We start from the raw sequence: 17,677 nt of genomic DNA on the forward strand, positions 1-17,677 counted from the left end.
GTTATGCTTGTCCTAAAATCTCTTGCTGCTGTGTTACACAGTGCTCATGCTTTCTTAAAGGATGTCTACCCCAGGAAGGTGCACACTTTGCCTACGAGAGTCTGGCACATAGATACATGTTTAGCTCACAAATCCAGTGTTTCAAAAAAGGGAAATCTTAGAGGTGAGGAAACCAAGAACAGAGTGGTTCACAGAAACACAAAGTCTGATTTTCACACTTCTCAGCAGCAGCACAGAGAAAGTTAAAGCATGGTGCTGCCTTATTATTTTTAATTAGTATTGCATCCCCAACACACTATGACCTGCTTTTTGCTTTGCCACATATGTGTTGCATGATGTGTAACCTCTTAGTGTCAGCTTCTGTCTAATTAATCCAGGTTTGACTGCTACAACCTATGAGTTGTCCACCAGCTTTGTACGTGATATAACTCTTGGAGTTATATCTTTTGGGTATCTAGATCCAATTGCTAAGACAAGATTGAAATTCTGTTTTGTTTTTGGTTGTTGGCTTGGTTTTTTTTTAAATTGCTTAATGTGCTTGGGCAAATGAAGAACAGATTTTTGGGTGCCTTTCTGGTTATAAATTGTAATTAGGAAAACCTTTGCTATCTCCCAGAAGCAGCCTGCTAGTTACTGCTATTGGAGTGTGTGGCATTTGTACTCTGATTTAATGAGAAGGCACGTGCCAAATTCTGTACTAGTTACTTGGTTTGAACTTGCATAACTGAAGTTTTGTGAAGCATTTCCCATTCCAAGGGGAAATGATACCACAATGGGACTTAATGAATTGTGTACCTACGAGAGCAATATAGCTCCCAAAATGCTGGGTCAACTGAACTGCTTGTGCTGTAAACGCAGCAATAAAAGCTCTGCTGCTCCTCCTTTCCTAAGCATGGCCAGAACCTGCAAAAATCAGTTTTCACAGTGAAAAGGTGACATCAGACATAAATGGGAAACACGTGCAATTGTGTTGGATTGCAATTTTGGAATGCCTAGTTGTGATCCCATGGCTTTTGCATTAGTTCTGTTCATTTGAATGCTATCAGTGACTTCTCTGGTACAGGATCAGACCCTAATTACTAAAACAGTGAGCTTAGCATGGCTCTTGGAAATATGCTTCCATTGCTGAGGAAAGAACCTTGTCTGCTGTTTGATTTGAAATTCTTCTGGGCAGTAAGATTAGCTCTTGATGTTAAGCTAACTAAGTGGTTCATTCATCATTTATTTATATCTGTGTTCATAGCTTGAATCTGGGTTTTTGGGGCTTGTACTGCAGATTCTGTCTCATTCCAGGAGCTTTCCAACCATCTGCATCTGGCACTTAGGGCTGGGGAGCAAAGCAGAGGGTGGTGGTGGTGATGATGTGTCCCAGCAGTGCTGCTCTGTGCTCTGGTGCTGTTCTGTGAATGCTCCTTCCACACCAGGGGAAAAAACACATGGAACCTCGTGCACTGGACAAATAAAACCACCAGAGATGAATTCGAGGGAAGAACTGCTAATATGGATGATCTTGTGGAACTTCCCATGTACCCCAGGAAAAAACGGAGCCCTTTTTTTGAGATGATCTGCAGAATAAACATTGAGATTTCTTGTGTCCGTAAGAAAGTAACAGCAGTGTCAAAGCACAGCTAATAAGAGGGACAAAATGAGATAAGGAAAGGTGAAGTAGTGAGACAGGAAAAAAAAAAATTGAAAGACAAAAGGTGAAAAGGGAGAGAAAGGTATCAGATTTCTTTTGGCATTCATCTGCTCTGTATATAGAGTTTGAATATATTTTCCAGAAGAGGATTTCCCCTTGCATTTGCAATTCAAAGCTTCTAGCAAATTCCACCGTTTCCCTTGGCACTTCTTCAGCCTCTGTGGATTTTCCAGTTCTGCTTTTTAGATGCAGTGCAATTGTCAAATTGTGCAGCTTTATTTTTTTTTTCTGCCCTGAAGTAATGTGACTTAAGGTGTATTGTGGCATTCCTTAAGTTTTCGGTTCAAAAAGTGAAAAAGTGCAGGGAAATTGTTCCCTTGTTCCCTTGTTCCCATCTCTTTAGAAATTAATTCATGTATGGTCTTTAGGACTACTTGGATATTTGACAGTGTTTCCTGTCTTTCTTCACTTTATTCCCTTGCATGAATTAGTGGATAAAAAGATTTGGGATTTTCCATAGTATGGGTAGATGCTGATATGAAGCTATTATGTTGGACGAAAATACCAGTAATGGGGTGGCTGGGGCATGCTCATAAAAATAAATATTATCAAAGGGGGTGATGTACTTGGGATCACATGTAGAGAAATAGAAACCTGCTGTATTGCTGTCTTGGGACCAAAAGACTTCTATCCCACATTGCAGCTAATTCCATCTGTCCTGTATGCCTATCCAAAATATTGGTTTTAGCCAGTCAGTCTGAGATCACATCAATAAGAGGATAACAAATGTTGCCTGACAGTGAAGAGTACAGATGGTTGTTTGCTTTATTTTTACTTTTCCTAGTGCATAAAATTAATAATTTTTAACAGAGCTTTGCCTTACATGCATGCTGTTAACAAGCTGAAAACATTTCATATTTGTCAAAGCAGGACTGCAAAATAAAACTCTGATCACTAAAGCATGGATGTCTGGAGAGAATCTTTATGGTGGAGAGCAGAGAAGTAACTACCATGTGGCTCTTCAAAAGGCCACATGCAGTGAAGATGTGTTAAGAAAGTGAAAATTGTTTCAACTTGTTCTCAGGTGAAGGAGGATGCTGCTAATGGATCCATTACACACATGCAATAAGGGTTTCCCTAATCACTGCTGTGATGGGCTGGTGAAAGTATTTGGGATAAGCTGCAGTAATAGCTAATTGTATTTAGAGGCCCAGCAGCTCCACCAGGCAAAGGGTTTCAAAGGACTGCATGGGAGAATTCACTTCACAAGAGGCCCCTTTCAGACACTCTCCAGGTTTGGAGCTCCTTTCCTTTTAGTACACATTCTGGGAAAGCACTTTTATAATCCTGCTTTAGAGTTATTGCGAGCGAATGCGGTGATGGTTCAATGAAAAAGCATGAAAACAGTAATGGAATTTCTTTTCTTTTTTTCTTCTTTCTTTCCTAATAGGCCCTTTAGAAAGTCAGACCATATGTGTAGAAGCCTTATTAACTGGAGGCCAGGTTTAGAAAGAACTGTGGTAAATTACCAAGATGAATTTGAAAATAAACCTAGAAAACACAGATTTGAGTTCTAAATTAGTACTTTAAAAAAATAATCCGACCTATAATTGCTTGGTGTCTTATGACATTTTAAATAACGTGTGGTATATTTCTTGTAAGACTGAAACTCATTAGGCAGAAAAAAAAAAAGTAAGGAAATTATTAGAATGCTGCATATTTCACTTTGAAATTGCTTTCTTAGGAGAAACTGCAGTTTTACATTCTCTGTATTTTAATACATTTGTTGCAGAAAATGATCTTTGGTAGACTGTGTGTTTTGGATGATCTACATGTGAAATACATGAAAGCATTAAACTGTTTTACGTAGCTGAAACTTAGAGGAAGCTGGGGTGGAGGAAGGAGGTATTACTTCTCCCTCAATGCAGAAGGACTTAAAAAAAGTAATTCTAAAATATACTTGGTTTGCAAAATTTTCTGTTTATACTTGTTCCTAACTTGTTACAGGCATGTGCATTGTAGGGCTGTATTTTTGCTTGATTATTTTTTCCTGACAAGTAGAAAGGATGAATAACTCAGAGAAACAGTGGAAAAATCTTATGAAGAGTTTTATTCCCAGTTCAAATAAAGGACTCTGTTTAGATATGATCTTAATTTCCTTTGGATTAAATGACTTTTGTTCAAAGGTCTCCAAAACCTATAATTTTCACCTTCTCATTCATCAGCTGGTCCCTCTGTGGAAGAGGGAAGAGAAGAGCTGTTAATTCCCTATTTAGATCACATGGATGATTATATCATAATCTTGGGTGTATTTCAGAACAAGTGTGCACTGCATGTCTAGTGTGGCTGTGTCCTTAGGAAAGATCATATTTATTGTTTTCCTCCCCACACTGATGTTAGTTATAACATAGTGCAGTTTTTATTTTCCTTTAATAACCTTTTCAGATTTGCCCATGAACCTGAAAACTCTTTTGGTGGAAAACCTGCATAACAAAGTTTGCAGAACTGAAGTGTATCTTTAAAAAAAAACTTGGGTTTTAAAATTCATTTGAATTAAACATTGCTGTTATTGCTGACATATCTTGGAAATTGCCAAATGGACCATGTTTATGGAAAGTAATTTGAGAATTATCAGGAAGGATAGGAGAATTTTACATATTATACAATTTCTCTTAGATATTATAAAATACACCTTAGTCTTCTAGGTTATAAAATCCTTATATTTTCCATTTTTAAAAATTCTGATTTATTTTGTTATAATTTTTACCTGGCTGCAGAAGGATGATGTTGGCTCTTACATTTACATGTAATGTGTAAATTACATGTACACATATCCCAGTAGGCTAGTGTGGAAGAACTTTGTCCTGTTGTGTGTACTTTGCCTTCAGGACTTAGATTTTCTGAATGTTCCTGCAGATAATGATTAAGAATTTGAAATGTTTTTGCACATAAGGATTTGGGTGGAAAAAAAAAAGACATAAATTGATAAACATGTCTAAGATGGCAAGGAATATCTGCTTTATTTATTTCCTTTTTTTGGGAGTGCCCCTTAAAGCTTGGACTGGCAGCCTTTCAGGCTGAGAGGGACTCTGCCACTGTTTCACTCCATGTGAAACAGCAGCCTTGTAGCAATAAAGGATTCTTCTTTAGCATCCTTATCTTGGAATGCATCTGAGTCCAAATATGCTAAATTACAGAAAATGACAGCCTTTTAGTGGATAAATTAAATTTAGGCGTGTATTTTTGCTGTAATAAAAGGCAATGTTTATATAGAAATGTATTTTTCCCTTATCTTGATGATTTACTGGCCATGCTAATTGAGCACAGCTCTGTTTCTTGTGGCATCACACAAATTAGTTAGAAATTCTACTGTGAATTAACACAGATTTGGCTACAGATGGAGCGGCAGGCAAGCCATCATCATTATTGTTTAAACCTATTAATGTTTACAACTGTTGTTTTAAATCAGATTTGTTTTTAAATAGCATGATTGCAAGAATCCTTTTGTGTTTCAAAGATGAAAGAAAATGAGCAAAGAGTGAGTTGTGGCATGATTTTAAAAAAATAATAACAATGAAAGATTGTCATATAGAATCTCTGCTCTAAGATTTCAGTGATGTTTGTGGAAAAAAAGATTGTTTCTGTGATTACTTTTTGTAGAATTATTAGTGAAAATCCCAGTAGAGCTTATTGCCTGAGCTGCTGGAAAAATGGATGGCTTGAGTTGTTTGTTAGGTGTGGAATATAGTAAACTCATGGTGTAAAAGTCTTTTGCTTATCTCAATTACTTGCTTATCTCAATCAGGACACTGATTATTGAGCTCCCAATTTAGTCTGAATATCTACTTTTTCCTCTCTCCTAGATGTGACTGAATCCTGTTGTATCAGTTTATTTTCTTCAAGAAAATTCTGATTATAAATGTGGGCTAAGGAGCACGTTTAAAGGCCTGGGCAGGCATTGGAAACTGGGGCTTTTGGAGTCCCGTGGGTTTTGCTGCTGGTGAGATAATGTCATGTTTGGCAAACAGCTGAACACAGCAGGAAGTGAGGTTTGGCCTTGGCACAGAGATCAGATGATGGAACTGTGTAAAGCCCCACCATTCTGAGCATTAACATGTACCTTAACTTCTGCACTTGATATTTTTTCATGGACTCAACAGAAATTCTCATCTGTGCTGGTCTTGTTTGTATTTTACAAGAAGCAGATAAATGATGGTTGAAAAAAATAAACAAAAAAAATCCCCCAAGCTACAGCTCCCCAAGAGATTCTTCTTTTCTGAAGGGGGGTTTAATGAAGGGTAGTACTTTGTGTATGAAATGTATTTTTGCTTTCTAATTAGGGTTCCAGTTAAGTGGCAGAATTGTAATTTTTTGCCTACTGGGCAGAGCTTTGCTTATATGTTGGACACATAAGTTATTTTCCTTTTTTCAACTATGAAATTCCATCCTCTGAAGTAGAATATTGATAAAGTGAGAGGGGTTACTCACAGATCAAGTGCATCTCAGCAGGCTGTCCGTGCTTTCTATAAGCTTTGATTTGGGAGTGATTAGTGCCATGTCTGGCAAACTAATGCTAATTTAAAACCCCTTCTGTTCTTGACCCCAATTCTTAAGAGTTCATGGAAGGTACCTGTTGCAACAACTGTGTTTGTAGTGCAGGCACACACACATTTAGAAAAAATTCTGAGCACCAATCAGCAAGTAAACAACTTCTGGTCTTGTCTGATTGTTGCCCATAAAGAGGTTTATAAAGAAGAAAGAAATGAGGCTTCTGAGGAGCCTTGGTTGATTAAGAGCTCTGTTCTTTGTATAATAGCAATAAATACAGGACAGCCTAAAATTAGTCACTTAACTAGTCATAGTGTTGGCATTTGAAACTTTAGGATACTTTGAGGTCAGGCTTCAAAAGTGAAGCATTTGGTAAATATAACTGCTGTTCAGTATTGAAATGTCAGAAATGTGATAATGAAACAACAGGACAGGGTACCCTGGACTTGATGGGATTAGCTACTACATACAGGTTCCATGTGAATCCCTTCCTTTTATTATTTTAGGGAGTAAAGTCCTGTTTGACAGTTTTGCTTCTGGAGGGTTTTTTTCATGACCAATCTCTAACATCTGCCATTCAACTTTTTTCTGCCTAGCCAAGAAATTGCTAGGAATTTTGCTATGTTAGACTAGTTACATCACTGCAGAGAGAAGATTGCTGAACTTGCAAGCTGCCTGTTTCTGCTGCGCAAGCATTCAATATTTTGCATGATAACTTAATAAATTTTGTTTCTGTTTAGAGAGATGAGCCTAATAACGAAACAGATATTTAAAAGTTATTTTTAGTGAACATTTAATATGACAAGGGCAAGTTTCAGGCAGGTTAGTAGGAGGTGAGAAGTTTGCAATATCCTGAGGCATCCATTTCTACTGATCTTTCATATGTGATTAAATTGCTGTTTCTAGATGTAAATCTTGCCAAATAGCTGCTGGCTTTTAATATAAATTACACAGATGTAACAGGGCAGAATAAACCTGATAAGCTGTATGAAGGCATAGTGCAAGTTGCTTATGCTCTTCTCTTGGCTAATTGCTTCTATTCACTGCTTAGCAAGAGCTGTCTCCTGGCTTTTTACTGCTGTGAATTGCTTTGCACATAAGCAGCTAGAGCTTAAAGGATATTTTTGCAAGAAGATGCAGCAAAACACTTTTGCTTCTATTCTTTGTCCTGTTTTTATTTATTTTTAAATGCAAGACAGAATTTCATCCTGTTCCTTAACCATGGGGCTCCTTTTCTGCTAGGCAGTCTTGGCTAATGTGCGGATTCATGTTCTCACTTGTGAGACTGGAATAGGAAAAAGCAGAGTAGCAGGTAGCAATGTCAAATGACAAGCAGTTTAAGCAGGAGGGTCAGAAAAGCTGGAGAAGAAATGGAGCTGCTGTGCTGCATCCTGCTGTGTAGGAAATGTGGTGACACAGGAGTGAGTGGACAAGTAAAACACCTTGCTGCAGAATCTTGCTGTGTGAGTGCTTTTGCCTGTGACCTTCTCCCTGCCATTTCTTTGGAGGGGTACAGTGGGGATGGGGCAGAAAGAAAGAGCTATTCTCTCTGGTATGGAAGTCTGTAATTATTTCCTTCCCCATGATGATGTTGTATTTTTAAAGGTAGCTTCTCCCCTCTGGGAAACAGAATTAAGTGCCCAGCTTGGTCATTTTTTGGAGGTGATCTTGGAATGTATGGCAGCTCTGAGACCAGGCATTGTGTGCTGAAGCTGTTTAGTCATTTTGTCCTGTAATCAGAGGTAATTGCCTTGGGTGCTGTAGTAGGGCCATGTGAAACTGGGTAAACACAAACCAGCCTAATAGGACTTAAGTTAGTATGAATAATTAAAACATAAGGAGAATGCATTCATGGCAACTTTCTAATTTGTCCACTCTGCCTTTTTACCTCTGTCTTGCTGCTCTGTGCTCTCAGGAGGGTGTCCCTGGCAGCCCCCTTGTCCTGTTTGCCTTCCCCCTTCCTTGTGAGGTCAGGGGGAAATGGCAGCTCTTCTTCCTCTTGGGGCTCCCAAAATGTAATGGGGGTGAATTCTGCCAATCCTCTCAGGAGGTGATTCTGAGAGCAGACTTGTACAGGGGACAAGCTATGGCTCTTTTCCATACCTAGGCAACTGTACACAAATTTCCTGCTGTTTTCAGGCTTATTCAGCAGCAATGTGGGCAGGGGGACTGTGGCAGCACTTGTGGCCACTGAGCAGCTGGCTTGGGACTGCAGTTTGCAGGAGTTTGCATGAGAACTTGACCCTTAACAGTCCCTCAAGACCAAAATGACAAGTTTGAGTCTACAGACAGCAGTGAGGCTTTGCTTTGCTCCTCCCTCCTTTAGTACAACCTCTTACCTGTATCCTCTCTGGGACATGGCTATCAGTACCAATTTTGAAACATTTTGAATTGTCAAAACAGGTCTTGCTGTTTGTATTTTGATTTTTTTAATTCTTTGGTGTCTTTGTATTACACAGTATTTGTTTTGATGAGGATTCATGTCATTTGGGTCTGAAAACGAGTCTGCAAGTAATTCTAGTCTGTGCCAGTTTGGTGTGTGTGTCTCACTGCTCTGTACCCAGCACAGCTGTCCCAGGGACATCTCTTATTTCTCTCCAGCTTTTGCTGGCTCTCTCTGAAACAGGGCACTTTTTAAAGGCACATCCCCCACGAGTCCCCCACACTTTCCAAGCTAATCTTCCTGCTCCATACTGCAGTTCTGGTTGGAAAGAGGAGTTGGACTTGGCTGGTGTTGTATGTTGGTGACATGAACAGGCAGCAAGCTCAGGTCCAGGCTCTGAGCTCTTTACAGCCCCAGCACATGGAACAGCACAGGCAGGAGGGTCAGCCCAGAGTGAGGACTGACAGAACTGAGAGGTTGGTGTGGAGAAACATGGAGCTTCAAACATGGAGCATGCATGTCTCTGCACAGAGCCTGAACTGTGTTTTCCTGCTGAAACGTGTCTGGGGATTGGAATGTGTGTGTGAATAAACACTCTGGCCTATGTTATTTCTTTTTAATGTGAGCCACTTCTTAGAGTGATCTGGGAGGCAAACACACCCTTACAGAGGTGCTCTCTGCTGTACCTTTTGAAGAAAAAGTTTCCATGTCCTGCCCTTCTTTATCCCCAACAACAAACTAAGGTGAAAAAAAATCTTTAGTTGCTATAAAGGCCTATCACAACCTTGTAAAACAAAACCCTAAGGCCCTTCTGTTATCATCTCATTAGAGGCTTAAGTGGAAGGAAATTGAGAGTTAAGGTTGTATCTGGCTGAGTCATTGTCTCAGACTTATATACATGCAAGCAAATGTGGAATACTATGTGTTTAAGGTTCAAATGCTCTGAGCAATTTAACTACTCAGTTCTTAAAGGCATATAGGAAATACAATAATAAATATTGGCCATGGTGTAACATAGCCCTGTGGTGGAGGTGCCAATAGCCCTGTATTTGTCCTCTTGCCAATGTAGTTTCTAATGCAATAACTATCACAGGAGCTCTAACTATTCAATATTCCTATTGAAATAAGTTCTGTTTAATTCTAGCTAAATTCTGGTCTCAGTTTCATGAGTGTTCATGTTTTCTGGAGTGTGGATTTCAGTTACATTCTCTCACCAAAGATATTAAATAAGTATTTAAAACAGGACTTCCTCTGGCTGTGGTGTAAGATGAGTCTCCAAGTGAAACGTAATAAAAGAATTAATGGAGAAGACAAAACCCCACAACCTTCTTTCTGGTATAGAGAGAGGTAAGGCTTTCGCTGAGCCTCCTTTTATTCTGCCAGTGTGGGTTAAGAGAATTTGAAACCCCTGACTTTTAATCTGGTTGACTCTGTACACCTCAGAGGTGACAGTCTGAAAGTGTCTGATGTGCTTTTGGCTGTGTTTATTTTAAGGAAAATGTGCCTTTTACTTGGGCTACACTCACACACTGATTGTGTGTGGCAATTTCAGTTTAAAAGATTGAATTTATGCAAAATCAGCCCCTCTTTTACAGCCTAATTGAGTTGCATGAGGTTCCTTGACAGAAAAACTGAGAGTTGCCAGTGTTCTGCTTTTCATTGCTGTTGGCCTGTACTTGGGGAATAATATGTTCATGAAAACTAGAAAGAAAAGAGGCATCCCACACAATCATCACATCTCAAAAACTGATCCTCCTGCAGTTTCCCATTATCTTCATGCACCCAGTTCTTCCATTAAAAGCAGACAGATGCTGCTGAGGAAGGGTGAAAAAACCTGGAAACCACAAGGATGCCAACACCTGGAAGCTAAGAGAGGCAAGTTCAGGTTTGGCAGCCTGGTGTTTTAGGATACTGTGCTGTGTGATACCTTTTCCCATTTCTGTGTTCCTATTCCCATTTCTGAGCTCCTGCAAAAGATGGGTTTGGGATTCCTGCTCCCCCTCCAAACTCCCCCAAGGAAAATGCCTGTCCCCATTCCCAGAACCTGCACAGGAGGTGGGAAGCTGATGGCAATTTTTGTGTGCACTGCAGAGTGTCTGTGCTTCTATTTCTGATTGGCATCCCAGATGAATTATTAGAATTTGTTGTGTAAGAAAGTGCAGATTACTTTGTGTGCAAATGAGACATGAACTGCCTTAATTAAATCCCAAGAACTGATTTATTTAAAAGAAACCCCCAAAATGCTGAAATTTGCAGGGTCATAGTCATAAGGAAAAAATGTGTGATTTGTTTAAAAAAATACACCAAACAAAACCCCAATTGTTTTTCCTAAATTGATTGCAAATGTGCAAGTATAAGTAACATTTGGGTTTCTTTAACAAACTCCCAAGTGATTCAGCAGTTGCCAAGGTAACAGTGCTACTTTTAATAACAATAAAGATAGCATATAAAACTTCCACACTTTTCATTGTCTAAGATAATGCTGCACCGATGCTCAAATAACATTATTAGCATGTACTTTCTTTTACTCATTGAGAAGCATGTCTGGTTCATAAATTGGCTGTTCAGTAGCACCTACCACAGTGGGGTCTGGGTTCCTGGATACTGCAGTGATGTGAAGAAATTGAAAATTATTTTGTTGCTCCAAATCGATTTTTTTAGAATGACCTTGTTGATTTTTGCTTTTTGAGGCTGTCATTGTAGCTTGTAGGTGTCCTTTATTAGTTATCTGAATATTACTGATCTCTTTAATGCAAAAGTATCAGTGTAAGCAGGTCCTGCAGATAGCCTTCAAGACTAAGCTATAGCTCATAAAACATTGAGGATACTTTTCTATTATTCATGGGAAGATGTGTATTTCTAAAGAAAATTCAGGTTTTAGTACTAAAATTTTGTTGTTCTTGCATGCTTTAGAACTGCCCTGTTCGAGTCTAAACGGATGTCCTCTGTTTTTTGGTTGGTTTTGTTTTTTTTTTTTGTTCCCCCCCACCCCCCTTTGAAATTTGAGCTTCTAGAGAACTTTGGCAGAGAGCTCAGTGTGGTTACTCTGGATATAAACTCCTAGGTCTGGGTGGATTATTTGCATTCTGAATACTTGACCTCATGTTTCATTCTCACTGAGTTTTACACCTCTCTATCTAGACTTTGGCACTTCACAAATGAGTGAAACCTGTTTCCCTGCTTATTTCTGCAGTCAGATCTGTGATTTTTGAAGATAACTTTTCTTCTGGTCTCTGTAGGGGTGGCAATGAATCTTTTAATAAAAAGGCAGAAAAAAAGATTCAAGTGCCCTTTACGGCACTTGTAGACTATATTATTTTCTTTTTAAAAAACAACCCTCTTACAGCATTTTAATATTTTAGTTTTGAGGAAATTGCATGAGTAGTTATAAGCAACTGTGTGCCTTCATCTGGGTTTCTGGTTGCACTGGAGATACTGAAGGTTAAAGCCTGTTAATTTTATGTTAATCTAAAGGCAGGTTATTCTAAATTTAAAAAAACAAATAAGCCTCCTTCATGGGCTGAAGACATGAAATGTGGAAGGAGGAATCACTTGCCTGTTTATCATCTTTGCCAGTACTGACTCCCTTGGTTGGTCATCTCTCACCACCACTTAATGACCTCAGGGGAGGTTCATTGAAGGATTAAATGGCAGTTTCTGTCATCTACAGAAGTGTCAAGTTCAGTGCAATAATAGATCTTTGAATCTAACAGTGAGAATTGTGGAGTGCTCCCAGTAAATGTTACTCCATTCTTGACAAGGAATGCAGTTATTTCCAGGACATCTGCCTTAGCTGCTGACTGAGGCCTCCAAACCAACCCTGACGTGGACACAGGGCTCTGGACCAGTGTCCCTTGCTCAGCTGGGGACATTCTGAAGGTCTTGAATAGATCTTGGAGCTCCCAGGGCCCAGAGGAGGGCATGGCTTTTGATGCACATCCTGAAATATCCCCTGAGAACACCTTATAGAGCTGGACATGATGTCCAGGGACATCTTTGTCCTAATCAATGCTGCTGGCAGCACTGGGACCCCTCTGTTTTGCTGCAGATGTGAGATCATTAGTATCAACTCTCTCCGATTTTCTTGTGCAACATTAAGTGCTGTCTGTAATGGAAAGATAGGATACTTCAGCAATAAAGCTGTGTGTTTAAATTGGTATTTTTAACTTTGTCTAATTTCATGTTCATTGCATGAGATGAGAGGTTGCTTTATCTGATGTAATTTTATGAGCATATTTTATCCACGACAGCATCCATTATTCAACATTTACCTTAGATTAGCTATGTTAGAGAGAAATTTAACAGAGCAGAGAGTTTGCTGGAGACCTTTTGACCCAGTGAAATCTTCCTTTTATTTGGCCAGTATGCAGGAGTCTGTTCCAACTTGATTTTGTCAGTCAGATTCTTTTTTTGCTTACAGGAAGGTACTTTGGGGCAGGGATTGTCTTTTCTGGTTTGCTTGCACAGTACTTAGGACAGTGTGGATCTTGTCCCTTGTGGGGCCATCTAAGCCATGTTGTAAAGCAGCCAATGGGTTACTGCAATTGAGAAGCGTATCTCAAGAGCTTATTTACTTATTTTTAAAGAATTTATATTTCCAGGCAGGTATAGGAAGAGCAGAGCAGTGGTGACCATTAATCATTATTATTTTGTCCATGCTGCTCCAGTCTACTATAAGAACAGGCTGAAGCAGAGGCTGTAACTGACACAATTTACTGACTGAAATACAACAATAGCAATTTAATCTCTGGACAAGATAGAGTTTATTAAACTTTTCACCTTTGTTCTGTCAAAACTTATTTTTAGGATAAGTATCTGGTGGGCTGTATTTTAAGAAGTGCAGAACAATTTTTTCTTCATAACAGGCTCCATTCCTTAGGATTACAGTAGAGAGTACTTGTGCTTTAAAAAAAATCCTCAACAAAACACTCTCTAAAACAAAACTATATCACATTCTGCCTCTCTGTCCAGGCATGCATACACCAATAGTGAAAATCTGCCATTTCCAGATAAATTGGTTGTTAGTGGCCAAAGACTGATGTAATAACAGACTGATGAATTCAAGATGTAATTTTCCCTGTCTTTATGACTTTCATGTTTGGCTGGCATTCCTCCTCCTGTTATGTGGTTTTACCTCAGTGCAAATATTGATAATATTCCTTGTATAAGATAGTCAGTCTGTGGTCTTCTATTCTTCCTTTATTTCACTGCAGTTTTCTGTTGGGTAAGTTTGTTAACACAATAAAGTCTGTGGCTTGGTCCTAGCCTGCAGCAAAAAAGTGTGTTAGCTTATTTTTTCCTTTGGCATTTGTTGGTAAGGAAACAAGTATTTTAAGGTATTTTGAATTGTCTGATTCTCCTTTGTCAATTTGCAATGTGCAATTCCTGTGCTCAGCACTCACCTTCTGAGCAATGGCCTCGTTCTTTCCTGTTCTTTGCTGAACACATCTGGGAGCTGATCTGCTGAGGAGGTGTCACTGGGTATTTTATCTCCTAATGTTTATGCTGGTGATCAGTGCCCTGTCTGCCCCGGGCAGACACTCCACATCTCACTTTGAAATGCAATGAAATGTCTGGACCCAATCAAGTGATGCTGGAAAGAAACACTCAAACAAGGTCTTGGAGAAAAAGGGGCTTGGAGGGCAAAGCAGGAAAGGTTTAAATCGATGTCAAATGAGTTTTACTGAGTTTTACTTGGATTGATGGGCTTCTGCAGATTCATTAGTGGGTCTGCCAATTAGATGCTGCTACATTAAAACACAGGCCTGCCCAGCCTAGGATGGAAAAGCACGAAGAAGCCTAAATCCAGTTAAGGACTGAGTTATCACAAACTTTTGTCTTTGCCTAATTAGGAGTAGCACTGGAGTAGTGGCCTGGAATATACAGGCTAAGGATGTGTTTAAGCCTTTCTTGTAAAACTGTATGCTCGGCAGGAAAAAATACTGGGCATTACTTTTATTTTGAATTATAGTTGGCTGTGAATGGAGCACTGATACTATTTAGATGTTTTATTACGCAAGATGTAGTAACAAACTTGAGTTCAAGAGAAGCTTAGGTGACATTTTGATTGAGTTTCAATCAAAGATGATACTGTTTGGGAGCAGAACTGGAAAACAGTCCTTTTATTTTTCAATTGCAAGTAAATTTGCTACTCTCATAGCTGCTGTTGACTGCTTTAGTCACAAGCACATTTTGTTTATTTTCAACATGAACTACTGCTAATTTTTCTCTTCTGCTTTCCACCCTTTATAGTGGATGCTTTTTCACATGGCCCACAGCTTATGGCTTTTTAAACAATTTTAAGTTAACTTTTTTCAAGCCATTTTAACTTTAAATAAATGCTGCATCTTGTGGTATACTGATATCTGTAGAACTTTTCTGGTTTGGAAATCCTTCAAATACCTCATCACCACCTTACCAATGAGTAAAAAAGAGCAGCACAAGCCAATGCTTGTATCAGTGAAAGCACTTGCTAACAATTGATTCTAGAGTTTGATCAGCTCCATCAAGCAAATAAAATTTGCACAGATCAGTGGATGATAGTTGTTTTTATTAAAAATATTCAATTGACTCTTAACCAGTCTAAGCTGCTGTGTGCTGAAGAGATTTAAAGTCTCATCATGAAAGCTTGAAAGGGCTGATTAGGACAGCAGCAACCCCTTGTACCTGAAAAGTTCATTAGAAGACAGGATGAACTGGTCACAGGGTCTAGACCTGTGCTGGGGCAGGAAGTTGATGTAATTCAGCTTTCATGGTGTTGGAATATGGAAAGAAGATGGTGCTGAGAGGTGCTTAGTATGTGTAGACAACAAACTACTTAAGGCTGCAAAGTGTTCAGGGGCAAAGATAGGGTTGAAAAAAACTGTCTAGCAAGTTGAGACGTCTGAGGTTCATTATTGCTGTCACTGAGTGGTTTAGTCCCATTTTTCAAGGTTTCTTAGAAAATATTTTCTATGGCATGGTCGTGCCAATTGCCTTAGAGACTGTGACTGGAATATGTGGAGTTGTGAATTTTGTCTGATCATAAATCACTTCACTAAACATGGTGTGGCAGTTACTGATGAAGATCAAAGATCTTTGGCAACTGTGTGTTGTTTCTGCCAGTAGGTTTTTTTAGTAAAGTTATAAATTACCTTTTGAAAAAATTGAAAAGGAATTAAGAATAACCATTCCCAGTGATTCTCAGAACACCATTTTCTCTTTAACTTGGTAATAATTTAAAAACCATTGTACAGGCATTTAAGAATGCAACTTATTCAAGGAAATTGTTCAGAAAAACATTCATTTTAATTATTTGAATATGATAAAACTAGGTAAATAGAGATTTTTGTTTGAAAAGTGGTCATGATTGTGGTAATACTGTTGCTACTATTTATTGTTAATGGTTGAAAAGGCAGCTTTGAAACATTAAACTTTGGGAGCAAACAGATTAATTCAAAAGAAGTCTGAGATTTAGAATGGAGATGAAAATCTGGCTTGATTTATAAATCTTACTCAAGAAATGGGAACTATATGACATTAGTATGTGCCATGCAAATAACCACATTTTCTGAAAAATAAGGTAATGCAGAAACGACATCTGTGGTCAGACTCTTTATTTGACCTGTTATGGTGTCCCTTGCATTAGAGGTAAAGAATTTGAATGCCAGTGCTGAACTTCAAGTAAATTTAAAAAATGACAACCCCTTGGGTAAGTGGAAGGCTGTCTTTTTTCTAGTGGTCTCTCTGAGACCACAGAAGGCAGGAGGTCAAGGTACAGTTCTGATTTGAAGGTGCCTTTTCTAGCTGTGATGGACAGCTACTTGACTTTGGCTTGGGATGTTTTCTCTAAGGAATGAATGGACAGATAATCTGGAAGGAGGGGGAAAAGTGATCTGCTGAGTGCAGTCACAGGAGAGGCTCTTGGACTGTGGTACCTGGTGGGTAAGGAGTGGCAGAAGAGGGAATTTAAGAGTGCATAGGGCAGGGATCCCTCAGCCAAGCCTCGAGCATAAGAAGTAAGGCTTTTGAAGGATTAGAGTGTGCTGGGGAGAACTTGGTGTAACTCAGATTCTGTTGCTCTCTTTGAAATGTAGGAAACAGCCAGAAAACTTTTTTTTAATATTGTCACTTTAAAATTCAGTCTTCCTTTTGGTGGAGTTTCATGCTGATAACATGGAAAAATGTTGCATTGCCTGTTCTTGCTTTGTGTGACCCTTTGTGAAATGCGTCCATGTTTTTTTCTTTAAGTGTTATCTTTTGCAAGCAGTGTTGTCAAGCCAGCTTGTCATGTTGTTAGGGAATTTTGGACTGGATGGTGGATCATACTGGTAATACTTCTGGCTTAAAACCCTTGGGATCTGACAGAACTGAAATATGTCCCTCTCCATTTTGCTGCTCGCTCTACAATTATTTGTGTGCTTTGACTTATTTCTTTGTGTTTGTGTGTGTTTTGACTTTTTTTTTTTTTTTTTTTTTTTTTGTTTTGCTCAGGAGCCCCCTGGGTACAAAACAGATTGCCACAGACACAAAGTGTGCTCTATGGCTGTCTTCAGCCAGTAGTGTCCCTGCATTGCACTTATGCAAGGCTGTGTCTTGCTGGCATTTCACAGATGAAAAACCATGTTTTGTCCCTTATTCTGAACTCAAGAGGCTTAGTTTGGCATTTTTTTCCCTTTAAGAGGAGAGTTGAGCAAGCCCTCAATGTACCTGAACTCCAAGATGGTGATAATTTTCCTTCATAGGTCTGGTTGAATAAGGCATTCAGATTTTTTCTCCAATATTAATTCCCCAACAGAGTAAGGTACTTGCTCTAAAAAGGCTGCATATTCCATTGGAGAGCTGGTCTCTTCTAGGCCAAGAGTGAAATGGAATTTGTACAGAAAACCAGTAAAGAGCTTTGAAGTGTGTATAATGGAGTGTGTCAAAGATATGTTTTTACTTACACTTTAAGTAAGCCAGATTTAAACTTTAACTTTCTGCTTTTTCTTTATGACATTCAGATCAGAAGGACAGTGAGATTACACCAAAATACTTTTGTGTATTTGTTATTCCAATGTTTCTTGAAAGACTTGTACTGTCAAGTGTATTTGTCTGTGAACAGTTTTGCTTTTCTTTCTCTTGAATGG

General features: G+C 38.9%; 1 long non-coding RNA gene across 1 annotated transcript in view; it reads left to right on the plus strand.

The window, feature by feature from the left end:
* The first annotated feature begins 2,872 nt into the window (after positions 1-2,872).
* Positions 2,873-17,677, plus strand: part of LOC120509143 — a 130,613-nt gene continuing 115,808 nt past the window's right edge. The window contains exon 1 of the long non-coding RNA XR_005629169.1: positions 2,873-2,933. This is a non-coding gene — a long non-coding RNA (uncharacterized LOC120509143). The remainder of the gene's footprint in view (positions 2,934-17,677) is intronic.

Source organism: Passer montanus, unplaced genomic scaffold, assembly GCF_014805655.1.
Source record: "Passer montanus isolate IOZ18808 unplaced genomic scaffold, ASM1480565v1 scaffold5, whole genome shotgun sequence".
Lineage (NCBI taxonomy): Eukaryota > Metazoa > Chordata > Aves > Passeriformes > Passeridae > Passer > Passer montanus.